This window comes from Zingiber officinale, chromosome 9A, assembly GCF_018446385.1.
Source record: "Zingiber officinale cultivar Zhangliang chromosome 9A, Zo_v1.1, whole genome shotgun sequence".
Classification (NCBI taxonomy): domain Eukaryota; kingdom Viridiplantae; phylum Streptophyta; class Magnoliopsida; order Zingiberales; family Zingiberaceae; genus Zingiber; species Zingiber officinale.
This window is the reverse complement of record NC_056002.1, coordinates 75,113,653-75,128,186: the sequence shown is the minus strand read 5'-3', so window position 1 is coordinate 75,128,186 and position 14,534 is coordinate 75,113,653. Positions and strand designations below refer to the sequence as shown.

The following is a 14,534-nucleotide window of genomic DNA, read 5'->3' as shown; positions in this document are numbered from 1 at the left end:
ACTTGGAACGCATGGAAATCAGATTCAATCAAATCCTCGACAGATTGGAGAGACAAGTGCTGTAATTACTGAATTGCAAAATAGCCAAGCTGGTAGAGTTCCCACACGAATTTCAAGGCAATATAACCGTGAAGACAACAACGATGATGATGATGGCATTTCTGAGGACATTGATGATAGAGTTTCTAGTGGCAGATCTGGTGGCATCAGAATTGGTGGTAGAAGGGGAAGGATGACTGATTATGTTGATAGAAACTTGGGAAATATCAAATTGAAGATTCCTTCTTTTCTAGGCAAAAGTGATCCAGACGCATATTTGGAGTGGGAAAAGAAAGTGGAATTAGTATTTGATTGTCACAACTACTCTGAAGAGAAGAAGGTAAAACTTGCTGCTGTCGAATTTATTGATTATGCTATTATTTGGTGGGATCAAGTTATTCTAAGCAGGAGAAGAAACAACGAGAGACCCGTTGGCACTTGGGAAGAGATGAAATCAATTATGAGGAAGAGGTTCATTCCATCACATTACTATCGAGATTTGTACCAACGGCTACAAAGTCTAACCCAAGGATCCAAGACCGTGGAGGAATACCACAAAGAGATGGAGATTGCCATGATTCGAGCCAATGTGGAGGAGGACCGAGAAGCAACCATGGCAAGATTTTTACAAGGTTTGAATTCAGAAATTGCAAATATAGTAGAGTTGCAACATTATGTGGAGCTTGAAGATATGGTGCATATGTCCATGAAAGTTGAAAGGCAACTCAAAAGGAAGGGTTCAATCAAACATGGTCAAAGTTCTAATTCATCCACTTGGAAATCTAGTTGGAACAAAAGAGATGATAAAGTTGCATCAAAGAGTAAGACCAAGTTTTTGAAGAATAAAGATGCTAATTCTCCATTGGTTAAAGGTAAAGAACCTATCCAATCTTCAAGAAATAGAGATATTAAATGCTTTAAGTGTTTGGGAAGAGGACATATCGCTTCACAATGTCCAAACAAAAGAAGTATGCTTTTGAAAGAAAATGGTGATATTGAAACTGAGAGTGAGTCTGAAGATGATAATGCCTTGCCACCATTGATGGAAAGTGATGTAGAAGAGTATGCCGTTGAAGGTGAAGCCCTTGTCACTAGGCGTGCTCTAAATGTGCAAGTGAAGGAAGAAGATGAAGAACAACAAGACAACATATTTCATACCCGTTGCCACATCAAAGACAAGGTATGTAGTATGATTATAGATGGAGGAAGTTGCACTAATGTTGCTAGTACTATCTTGGTTGAGAAATTATGCTTACCAACCACTAAACATCCTAGACCTTATAAACTATAATGGTTGAATGATTGCGGGGAGGTTAAGGTCACTAAGCAAGTATTGGTTTCATTATCCATTGGTAGGTATCATGATGATGTTCTTTGTGATGTAGTACCAATGCATGCAAGTCATTTGCTTTTAGGTAGACCATGGCAATTTGATAGGAGGGTCATACACGATGGGTTCACATATAAATATTCTTTTAAGATGCATAGTAAACTTGTAACTCTTGTACCATTAACTCCTAAGCAAGTATATGAAGATCAATTGAGGATAAAAAATGAGAGTGAAAAAAGAATAGATTGTGAGAGAAAAAAAAATGGAAAAGAAAAGGAGTGTGAGAAAAGAAAAAGTGAGGATGAGAGGAGTGAAAAAAAGAATGAAAAAGAAACAAAAACTCTAGAGAGTAAAAAAGGGAGCTTTTATGCAAAATAAAGAGAGGTTAAGAGCGCTTTTTATTCTCAACAGCCGATGATTATACTTTTGTATAAGGAGGCTTATTTCAACACTAACAATCTTAACCCTTCTTTGCCTAGTGTTGTTAAATCTCTTTTGCAGGAATTTGATGATGTCTTTTCTGAAGAAGTTCCTGATGGATTCCCACCACTTAGGGGAATAGAGCACCAAATTGACTTCATCCCAGGAGCAGCTATCCCTAATCGACCAGCCTATAGGAGCAATCCTATGGAGATGAAAGAGCTTCAAAAGCAAGTTGAAGAATTGATGAGAAAAGGGTACGTCCGAGAAAGTTTGAGTCCTTGTTCAGTTCCTGTTTTGCTTGTGCCTAAGATGGATGGAACTTGGAGGATGTACGTTGATTGTAGGGCTATCAACAAGATTACGGTAAAGTATCGTCATCCTATTCCTAGATTAGATGATATGCTAGATGAACTAATGGTTCTTGCATCTTCTCTAAAATTGATTTGAAGTCTGGCTATCATCAAATTCGCATGCGTGAGGGAGATGAATGGAAAACTGCTTTTAAGACTAGGTACGGTTTGTATGAATGGTTAGTCATGCCATTTGGCCTAACTAACGCACCTAGTACTTTCATGAGATTAATGAACCATATTTTACGTGCTTATATTGGGAACTTTGTTGTAATATATTTTGATAACATCTTGATTTATAGTAAAAATTTAGATGAACATCTTAATCATTTACAAAAAGTTCTACTTGTTTTGAGAAATGAAAAATTGTATGCTAACCTTCAAAAATGTTCTTTTTGCACTAATCAGATAGAGTTTCTTGGTTATATTGTTAGTGCTAAGGGAATAGCGGTTGATGAAGAAAAGGTTAAGGCAATACGTGAATGACCAACACCAAAAACGATAACTGAGGTACGTAGCTTTCATGGGTTGGCAAGTTTCTACAGAAGGTTTGTTAAAAATTTTAGTTCTATAGCTGCACCCTTGACTGAAGTTGTTAAAAAGAATGTTGGGTTTCGTTGGAATAGTGAACAAGTTTCAGCTTTCAATTTACTTAAGGAGAAGCTAAGTTCAGCACCATTACTTGCATTACCTAACTTTGCTAAAACTTTTGAAATTGAGTGTGATGCATCAGGAATAGGTATTGGAGCTGTGCTAATACAAGAAGGTCGACCCCTTGCTTATTTTAGTGAGAAACTCAGCGGAGCAGCTTTGAACTATCCAACTTATTACAAGGAGATGTATGCATTGGTGAGGGCTTTAGAGACTTGGCAGCATTACTTGTGGCCCAAAGAGTTTGTTATTCACATTGGTCATAAATCATTGAAGCATTTGAAGAGCCAAAGTAAGTTGAATAGACGTCATGCAAAATGGGTAGAATTCATTGAATCATTCCCTTACGTGATCAAATATAAACAAGGTATGGAAAACATTGTTGCTGATGCTTTGTCTCGAAGGTATACCTTGATCTCTACTTTAAACACTAAATTGTTAGGATTTGAATACATTAAAGATTTATATTCTAATGATTCTGACTTTGGAAATGTGTTTGAAGTTTGTGAACATACTGCATTTGGGAAGTTTTATAGACATGGGGGGTTTCCTTTTAGAGTGAATAGGTTGTGCGTGCCTAATTGTTCATTAAGGGAATTATTAATCCAAGAATCTCATGGTGGGGGACTAATGGGACATTTTGGAGTTAAAAAAACTCTAGAAATGTTGGTAGAGCATTTCTTTTGGCCACAAATGAAACGGGATGTAGTTAAATTTTGTGAGAAGTATATTACATGTAGGCAAGCGAAATCAAGATCTTTACCTCATGGACTGTATACACCTTTACCAATTCCTAGTGAACCTTGGGTTGATATTTCCATGGATTTTGTTTTAGGACTACCAAGGTCTAAACGAGGTATGGATTCTATTTTTGTGGTTGTGGACAGATTTTCTAAAATGGCTCATTTTATTCCTTGTAGGAAAACAGATGATGCTAACCATATTGCTGATCTATTTTTTAGGGAGATCATGCAACTTCATGGAGTCTGAGGAGCATAGTTTCAGATCGTGATGCAAAGTTTCTAAGCTACTTTTGGAAGACATTGTGGGGAAAGTTAGGAACAAAGCTTTTGTTTTCCACAACTTGTCATCCACAAACAGATGGACAAACTGAGGTAGTAAATCGAACTTTATCTACTTTGTTGAGAGCTATCATTCAAAAGAATTTAAAAGGTTGGGAAGATTGTTTACCTCATGTTGAATTTGCTTATAATAGATCTATGCATTCTACTACTAATTTTTCTCCTTTTGAAGTGGTATATGGGTTCAAACCTTTAACTCCTTTAGATTTATCGCCTTTGCCTATCTCTGAGCGTGCCAGTTTAGATGGTACCAGAAAAGCTGAGTTTGTGAGGCAACTGCATGAGAAGGTTCGATTGCAAATTGAAAAGAGGACTGAACAATATGCTGCGCAAGCCAACAAGGGACGAAAGAAAGTAATCTTTGAACCCGGAGATTGGGTTTGGGTTCATATGAGGAAGGAAAGATTTCCAGCTAAACGTCGTACTAAGTTGCATCCACGAGGAGATGGTCCACTTCAAGTCATTGCTTGAATCAATGATAATGCATACAAGCTTGACTTACCAGGTGAGTATAATGTGAGTGCTACATTTAATGTTTCTGATCTTTCTCCTTTTGATGTAGGTGATCAAGATTCGAGGATGAATCCTTTTGAGGAGAGGGGGAATGATGGAATAAATGAAAGAGAACAAGTTGCGCAACAAGTTAGTGATATGGGTCATGCTCAATCTACTCCAGATATTAATGATGATCCATTATGCATCAATGGAGGACCAATTACAAGGGCTAGGGCTAAAAAGATGAAGGAAGCACTTAATGTGCTAATTGAAGATGTGAAGGCCAAAGCTACTATTGAAGAAGGTTTGACCAAGAACACGTCATCCGGCTTTGTCAACCTAATTCGAGCCTTAGATGAGCTAAATTAGTATTTAAGTCTCATATCTATGTAGTATGGATATGTTGGCTCAATTTGGACTCATTTTTACCTTTATTTGGGTTGTAATAATGCCATATGCTTAAAATGGCTAAGTAGTCTATATGGGCCTTTACTAAATGGGCTTTCTTTTGGCCTTTTAGGGTTTTTTGGTCACCTTATAGCTATAAATAAAGGGGGTGACGGCCACACATGTATCTTTGATATATTTTTCAATCTAAAACACGGTGAGGCTCTCGCTTGTTGGTTCTTCATTGAACTTGAACTTATCAAGGCATCTCCTTGTGGCGTTCGAAGACTTATCAAACTCAATCCCAAAGTTGTGGCGTCTTCCATCTTCTATACCAAGGCTCATGCTTTTCTATGCATTGGGTCAAGGTTTCTTTTCATCCATCTTATCGACTTAGACCTTCCTTCTTTCTGTTTTCAATTCGTTGTGGGTTCGTGAGATATCTCTCTCGTTGGGTTCACATCAGGTTTGTATTCGGATTCTGTCATTTTCCGCTGCGTTTTGGTTGTGGTACAGTCGAGTGGGCTGCTTTACATAAAACTGCGTGGTTGTGTTTTTTATTGTATCAGCCAAGTAGGTTGTATTATAAACTACGTGGTTGTGTGTATATTCCAGCCGCCTGTGGCTGATGTATATTATGTCTGTATAAATGCTTCAGATTTTCACCCGTACAGGGGAGGTGCTGCCGAAATTTCTTCGGACAAGGACTTCCCCGGGGCGTGACAGGGATTCCCAGTTGGCCAAGAACTGACCACTAACTTGATCTTGCTGTTGGAGTGTATACTGAAAGCCTAAGTTTTGTAAACATTCATTATGAATAAAGAATCACATTTGGTCAAATTGTCTACATTTGTTTGTAGTTGTTCAAATAATTTATATTGTAGATAACATAGCATGTGGTGTCATATGCAGAAGATAATGTTATCAGTACCATATAAATTATAAACAGTAGCTCACGACCAAAATGGAAAGGAACAAACCATTAGAAGGTCGTAGTGTAATTAGGTATCAGTTTATCTTGACTGTATAATTACACTAGTACACTTAGAGTGTATTGAGTAGGACCATTTGAGGTCGTTTCTTTTATACTGATTTTATAAAGAAACAAAGACCTCGGTTATTATGGAAGTATGTGCTCTTAATCCTAATATAATAACAAGCACATATATTTGATGTTTATTTCTTTAATTTATCAATGGGTGAGATTTAGTTCGATGAATCAATAAGCCCGATAAGTTGGGAAATAGTATCACTTATAGTGTGTGTTGTTGATTATAGAAGGAAACTGTGTCCTAGAGATACTAGGTTGAGAATGTCTCCAAGAGGAGCTCATAAGGATTGTCATGTTAAACCCTGCAGGTGGACTTAGTCCGACATGACGATAAGGTTGAGTGGTACTACTCTTGGACTAAGATATTAATTAAATGAGTTGTCAGTAACTCACTTAATTAGTGGACATTCGATATCTTAAACACAGGGAGACTAACACACTCATAATAAGAAGGAGCCCAAAAATGTAATTTGGGATTGGTGCGGTAGTTCAATGATAGTTCTCTAGTGGAATGAATTATCATTGATAAAATTAAGTTGTGTGTTCGGGGCGAACACGGGATGCTTAATTTTATCGGGAGACCAAAACCAATTCCTCCTCTCGGTCCCTATCGTAGCCTCTTATTTATAGAGTTCTATACCCACCTATACCCACCTTCTATACCCACCCAATTGGGGCCGGCCAAGCTAGCTTGGGAACAAGCTAGGGCCGGCCTAGGTATGAATTTGGGTGGCCGGCCCTAGCTTGAACCCAAGCTAGTGGGGGCCGGCCAAATTAAATTAAAAAAGAAATTTAATTTTAATTTTTATTATTATGTGGAAGATATAATTTAAAGAGAATTAAAATTAAAATATCTCTCTTGTAAAAGATCTACAAAAGATTAAAGAAAGAGATTAGATCTCTTTCTTTATTTATAGATTGGAGAGATATTTTATTTTCTCTTTAAAAATTATTCACATGTTGATAAAATTAAAATTATAGAAATTTCCTTTTATCAACCATGAAGAGATTTTAAAGAGAAATTTTATTTTTTAAAATTTCCGGAAACAAATTAGGAAGTTTTAATTGTTGATTAAAACTTGTCTAATTTTTTCCTTCATTGATGTGGCCGGCCATTGGTTTATTTGGGAAATTTTATTTTATTTTTCTCAAATTAAATCATGTCAAGGAAATTGAGGAAATTTTATTGTAATTAAATTTCCTAATTTGCCTAGGCCAAGGAATATAAAAGAAGGGGTGAGGGTGCCTTCACGAGACACAACCTCTATTATTTTCTCTCCCTCTTTTGTTCCTTGGTGTGGCCGGCCATCCTCTCCCTCTCTTCCTCTTGTGGTGGCCGAACCTCTCTCCCTTCCTTGGAGCTCTTGTGGTGGCCGGATACTACTTGGAGAAGAAGAAGAAGAAGGAGAGAAAGCTAGCATCTCTTGGAGCTTGGTTAGTATTTTGGTTTTCTTCTTTGGTGAAGTTCTTCCTTTGTGGCCGAACCTTGCTTGGAGGAGAAGAAGGTGGTTGGTGGTTTCTCATCTCGGTAGATCGTTGCCCACACAACGTCCGAGGTTAGAAGAGGAATACGGTAGAAGATCAAGAGGTTTTTCTACAAGGTATAACTAGTAATTTTTATTTCCGCATCATGCTAGTTATTTATGGAAATAATACCAAATACAAGAGGCTTACGTTCTAGAATTTCGAATATGTTTTTTTCGATGTTGTGTTCTTTTGTTTTTTCTTTTCCTTGTGATTTGATTGTTCTCTTTGGTTAACCTAAAGTTATTTTAGGAAATTAAATATTAGCTTTCTATAAAAGGTTTTGTCTAGTCGGTGGTGGTTGCTCCCATATCCAAGAAGGCCATGTGCCTCGCCACGTCAGTACTGGGAACCAATTATGGAAATTAATATTTCATGGAATTAATAACTTAAGGAGACTTGGGTCGAACGTGTAAAGTTCCGCAGGAGATCCAAGTTAAAACCTAAAAGAACAAATAGATTAAGTTTTGGATCAAACGTGTTAAGTTCCGCAGGCGATCCAAAATTTAATTTAAAAGAACACATGGTAGCTAGGAAAAGGTTCAGACCTTTGTACAAAATTTTTGTACAGTGGAACCTATAGGTTTTCTGAGTAGCAACCAACAATTGGTATCAGAGCTAGGGTTTTGCCTCTGTGTATTTGGTATTTAGTTTAATTATGCACATGTCATACATAATTTGGGCAGGTTAATAGTAGGATGTGCTAACTTTGTGGATGCAGGATCCAACTATTATGGCTTTTAGTTATTATGTGTGTGATTGGACCCTTGGAGATGTCAAGGGCATTTAAATGTGTGTGCATGATTGTATTCAAATACAGCAGGAGCTGTATTTAGTTTTATTAGGATTTTATTTTTGATCTAGATACATGTACATTCCTTTTATGGAATATAGGATCAAAATGTAAAATTTTATTTATGTCGCGGATCGAATCTTGCAAAGCGTGGAACCTTCTAAGGACCAGAGGCGCAGCGGAACAAGGAGCAAGATGGATGTGACAACTAGACCCGGTGGCGGTGGCCAAATATGGCAGCAGCTTGGGATGACAACACACGGAGGACAACTAGAGATAAAAGCCATAATAGTTGAAAATTAGTTTCTCTATTGCTTTTATATTATGCTGTGTGTGCTTGTTAGTTTACAAGTAAAGTAGGCTAGCATAGTTAAAATTCCTCATTTATAAATAACTAAGTGGGAGAGGGATTTTTAAATAAATCCCATGGTCTCCATTACTGGTTTGTTGGTCTCCATTACTGGTTTGTAAGTGATGCAAACAAGCTTGCGCGTTGGCTCTGAGTGCTTCCTCCATAACGGATGAGCTTGTTTGCGGATCACTAGAACAGACTTCCATTTTTGGATGACTATAGGAAGTTAATTAAGAGCGTGTGATCTTCCCCAACGGAAGGGGCATAATCTTATTAATGGACTTAGTGTCAAGTAATGGTATACACTTAGACACATCTAATAGTATCCTCCCCAACGGAGTCACTGCTATTATTTGTGTGACCAAATGATACCAACTATTAATTTTATTTGTCAAAAAGTTAGGTTGACAAGATAATAAAATTAATGGGTTAAAACCCTCCTTTTACAAATGTTGATTTTGTATACGTCCACACTAACGTGGCATACAAAATTCACGGTGTTATGAGGTGTTGGTTACTTTAAAATAGTATTGTTTGAGGAATCAATATTATTTTAAATTTAGAGTTCTGACCAAAAGTTATTTGTGATTCTTAGGATATCTTTCAACCCACTGTCCATCATACTTCAACAGAATAGACTTACTGGACCAAACTACATAGATTGGAAACTGGACATTGTTCTTACTGCTGAAAGCTATAAATATACTGACTGAGCAGTGCCTGATGCACCCATCGGTGAATCTACCCAAGAGGAGATTGAATATCATAGGAAATGGGTAAAGGCAGAGATGGCGCGGTGTTACATTTTGGCTTCAATGTCAAATGTATTGCAACATCAGCTTCAAGATTTACCAACAGCCTATGATATTATGAACAATCTCAAGGAACTCTTTGGTCATCAGGATAGGGCTTCTAGGCAAGAAGCCATGAGAAAGATAATGACAGCCACCATGCAAGAGGGTACTCCTGTAAGGGATCACATCCTAAAGATGATGGCTTATCTGAATGAGATACAGATCCTTGGAGGAGAAATTGATGGGGAAACCCAGATCGATATGATCCTCCAAACGCTACCTAGAAGTTTTGAGCAGTTTCGCCTGAACTATAATATGAATAAGAGGGTTTATTCATTAGCGAAACTACTGACAGAACTTCAAGCAGTAGAAGGATTATTTCGTCACAATGCTCAAATTCACTATGCTGAAAATGGTTCTACTTCTAAACCGAAAGGAAAGAAGAAGAAGAAACAAGCTGGTTCAGCAAAGAAAGTGAATAAATCTCAGAGTACGAGATTTAAAGCTGGAATGAAGAAGCCGAAGGGCAAGTGCTTCATCTGTAAGCAGGCAGGACATTGGAAGGCGGACTGTCCTCGTAGGAACCAAAACAAAGGTATATCTCATACTCTAGTTGTTGAAACATGTTTAGCGGTGTTATCTACCAGCACCTGGTGTGTAGATACGGGAGCCACTGATCATGTCTGCAATTCCTTGCAGGGGTTCCAGGAAACCCGACGACTATCTGAAGGAGAAATTACCGTCTACATGGGCAATGCTACTAAGGTGGCAGCTGTTGCAGTGGGAGACGTCTACTTATCTTTTAGTAGAAATAGAAATTTGATTTTAAGAAATTGTCTTTATGTACCCAGTTTTAGAAAGAATTTAATTTCAGTTTCTAAACTGTTTTTAGATGGATATTCAGTTTCTTTCAGTAACGATGTAGTTATTAAAAGAAATAAAGTGATTATCTGTTCTGGTGCATTAGTTGGCAATTTGTATACTTTAAATCCAATTTCTTCCACAAAACAAAATATGAAAATTTATAACTCATCTTCTAACTCTAATAAGAGAAAAGAACCTTCGGAAATGAACCAAGCATATCTTTGGCATCTAAGGCTTGGTCATATTAACTTAAGTAGGATTCAGAGGCTTATAGCCGATGGACTTTTGAGTTCATTTGAGTTGGAAAATTTTCCAACTTGTGAATCTTGCTTGGAAGGTAAAATGACCAAGAGGCCGTTCAAGGCCAAGGGGTATAGAGCCAAAGAAGTGTTAGAGTTGGTTCACTCTGATTTGTGTGGTCCTATGTCTGTCCAGGCAAGAGGGGGTTTTGAATATTTTGTCTCTTTCATAGACGATTATTCAAGATATGGATATATTTACCTAATGCGCCGCAAGTCCGAGTGCTTTGATAAGTTCAAAGAATACAAGGCTGATGTGGAGAAACGATTAGGTAAAAGTATCAAGACACTACGGTCAGATCGTGGTGGCGAATACCTCTTAGGAGAGTTTAGGAATTACTTATCAGAGGCCGGGATTCAATCCCAATTGTCTGCACCTGGAACACCCCAACAGAATGGTGTAGCAGAACGAAGGAATAGGACTCTTATGGAAATGGTTAGATCAATGATGAGTTATTCAGAATTACCAAATTCGTTTTGGGGATATGCTCTGGAAACAGCAGTATATGTTCTGAACTTAGTACCTTCTAAATCAGTTTCTTCTACTCCCACAGAATTGTGGAATGGGCGAAAGCCCAGTCTAAGACATATTCGGATTTGGGGTAGTCCAGCACATGTGCTGAAACCAGATGCTGATAAGTTAGAATCCCGTACAGAAGTTCGCGTGTTTGTAGGATATCCCAAAGGAACGAAAGGTGGTTTATTTTATAGTCCTAAAGACCAGAAGGTCATTGTTAGCACCAATGCCCAGTTTTTAGAAGAAGACTATATAATGGATCACAAGCCCAGTAGCAAAGTTGTTTTAGAAGAACTTAGAGAGGACATGTCTACTTCAGTACCAACAGTACAAGATGAAGTACCACAAGAGACTGCAACACGTGTCACACATGATACACAACCACAGACAGTGCCTCGTCGTAGTGGGAGGGTTGTAAGGCAACTTGAAAGATTCATGTTTTTGGGAGAGTCTTCGGATTTGATCCCACGTAAACATGAACTTGATCCCCGGACATATGACGAAGCACTCCAAGATACAGATGCAGCATCTTGGCAAAAGGCGATGAATTCTGAAATAGAGTCTATGTACTCTAATAAGGTCTGGGAGCTTGTAGAACCACCTGATGGTGTAAAAGCCGTTGGATGTAAGTGGATCTACAAAAGGAAAATAGGGACAGACGGGAAGGTAGAAACCTTCAAAGCTAGGCTTGTTGCAAAAGGGTACACTCAGAAAGAGGGAATCGATTATGAGGAAACATTTTCACCGGTAGCCATGCTTAAGTCTATCCGGATACTCTTATCCATTGCTGCTCATATGGATTATGAGATTTGGCAAATGGATGTCAAGACAGCTTTCCTTAATGGAAGTCTTGAAGAGAACATCCATATGAAGCAACCAGAAGGGTTCATTGAAAAAGGCAAAGAGCATCTAGTGTGCAAGCTCAATCGGTCCATTTATGGACTGAAGCAAGCTTCAAGGTCTTGGAACATCCGGTTTAATGAAGTAATCCAGTCATATGGATTTATCCAAAGTCCGGATGAGTCTTGTGTATATAAGAAGTGTAACAGAAACGTGGTGGTATTTCTTGTACTATACGTAGATGATATTTTGTTAATTGGCAACAATGTCAAGGTATTATCAGACGTAAGGTTATGGTTGTCCAAAAAATTTGATATGAAGGACTTAGGAGATTGTGCACACATTCTTGGGATCAAAGTTATAAGGGATCGTAAGAAAAGAATGTTGTGTCTGTCCCAAGCTTCATATATAGATACAATCCTTGCTCGTTTTAGCATGCAGGATTCCAAGAAAGGTTTCTTACCTTTTAGACATGGGGTAGCTCTATCTAAAGAGATGTCTCCAAAGATGTCGAAAGAGATAGAGGACATGAAAGCAGTTCCTTATGCTTCGGCTGTAGGAAGCCTAATGTATGCAATGCTATGTACGAGACCTGATATTTGTTTTGCCGTGGGCATGGTCAGCAGATATCAGAGTAACCCTGGACAAGGACATTGGACTGCAGTAAAGCATATATTGAAGTACCTGAGAAGGACTAGAGATTATATGCTAGTTTACCAAGCAGACGATTTGCTCCCTGTGGGTTACACGGATTCAGATTTCCAATCAGATAGGGATAAGTCTACATCAGGCTATGTGTTTACTTTAGGAGGTGGAGCCATTTCATGGAGGAGTGTTAAGCAGAAATGCGTTTCGGACTCAACCATGGAAGCTGAGTATGTAGCAGCCTCTGAGGCAGCTAAAGAAGTAGTATGGCTCAGGAACTTTCTAATGGACTTAGATGTGATTCCTGGTTTGCCCAAAATCATCACAATTTATTGTGATAATAGTGGTGCAGTTGCAAACTCGAAGGAACCACGAGCTCATAAGGCAAGTAAACATATAGAGCGCAAGTACCGCCTGATACGAGATATCGTGAAGCGAGGAGAAGTTGTCATCGCCAAGATTGCATCAGCGGATAACCTGGCAGATCCTTTCACTAAGGCCCTTCCGGCGAAAGCTTTCGATCGGCATGTGGAGGGAATGGGAATCAGATGTATGGTAGAAGATATGGTAGCTTAGTCATTAGTATAAGTGGGAGATTGTTGGAGTGTATACTGAAAGTCTAAGTTTTGTAAACATTCATTATGAATAAAGAATCACATTTGGTCAAATTGTCTACATTTGTTTGTAGTTGTTCAAATAATTTATATTATAGATAACATAGCATGTGGTGTCATATGCAGAAGATAATGTTATCAGTACCTTATAAATTATAAACAGTAGCTCATGACCAAAATGGAAAGGAACAAACCATTAGAAGGTCGTAGAGAAATTAGGTATCAGTTTATCTTAACTGTATAATTACACTAGTACACTTAGAGTGTATTGAGTAGGACCATTTGAGGTCATTTCTTTTATACTGATTTTATAAAGAAACAAAGACCTCGGTTATTATGGAAGTGTGTGCTCTTAATCCTAATATAATAACAAGCACATATATTTGATGTTTATTTCTTTAATTTATCAATGGGTGAGATTTAGTTCGATGAATCAATAAGCCCGATAAGTTGGGAAATGGTATCACTTATAGTGTGTGTTGTTGATTATAGAAGGCAACTGTGTCCTAGAGATACTAGGTTGAGAATGTCCCCAAGAAGAGCTCATAAGGATTGTCATGTTAAACCCTGCAGGTGGACTTAGTCCGACATGACGATAAGGTTGAGTGGTACTACTCTTGGAATAAGATATTAATTAAATGAGTTGTCAGTAACTCACTTAATTAGTGGACATTCGATATCTTAAACACAGGGAGACTAACACACTCATAATAAGAAGGAGCCCAAAAATGTAATTTGGGATTGGTGCGGTAGTTCAATGATAGTTCTCTAGTGGAATGAATTATCATTGATAAAATTAAGTTGTGTGTTTGGGGCGAACACGGGATGCTTAATTTTATCGGGAGACCAAAACCAATTCCTCCTCTCGGTCCCTATCGTAGCCTCTTATTTATAGAGTTCTATACCCACCTATACCCACCTTCTATACCCACCCAATTGGGGCCGGCCAAGCTAGCTTGGGAACAAGCTAGGGCCGACCTAGGTATGAATTTGGGTGGCCGACCCTAGCTTGAACCCAAGCTAGTGGGGGCCGGCCAAATTAAATTAAAAAAGAAATTTAATTTTAATTTTTATTATTATGTGGAAGATATAATTTAAAGAGAATTAAAATTAAAATATCTCTCTTGTAAAAGATCTACAAAAGATTAAAGAAAGAGATTAGATCTCTTTCCTTATTTGTAGATTGGAGAGATGTTTTATTTTCTCTTTAAAAATTATTCACATGTTGATAAAATTAAAATTATAGAAATTTCCTTTTATCAACCATGAAGAGATTTTAAAGAGAAATTTTATTTTTTAAAATTTCCGGAAACAAATTAGGAAGTTTTAATTGTTGATTAAAACTTGTCTAATTTTTTCCTTCATTGATGTGGCCGGCCATTGGTTTATTTGGGAAATTTTATTTTATTTTTCTCAAATTAAATCATGTCAAGGAAATTGAGGAAATTTTATTGTAATTAAATTTCCTAATTTGCCTAGGCCAA

The 14,534-nt window shown here is 37.7% G+C and overlaps 1 pseudogene; it reads left to right on the top strand.

The window, feature by feature from the left end:
• Positions 1–262: 262 nt before the first annotated feature.
• LOC122019277 lies at positions 263–4,370 on the top strand (annotated as a pseudogene).
• Positions 4,371–14,534: the final 10,164 nt, after the last annotated feature.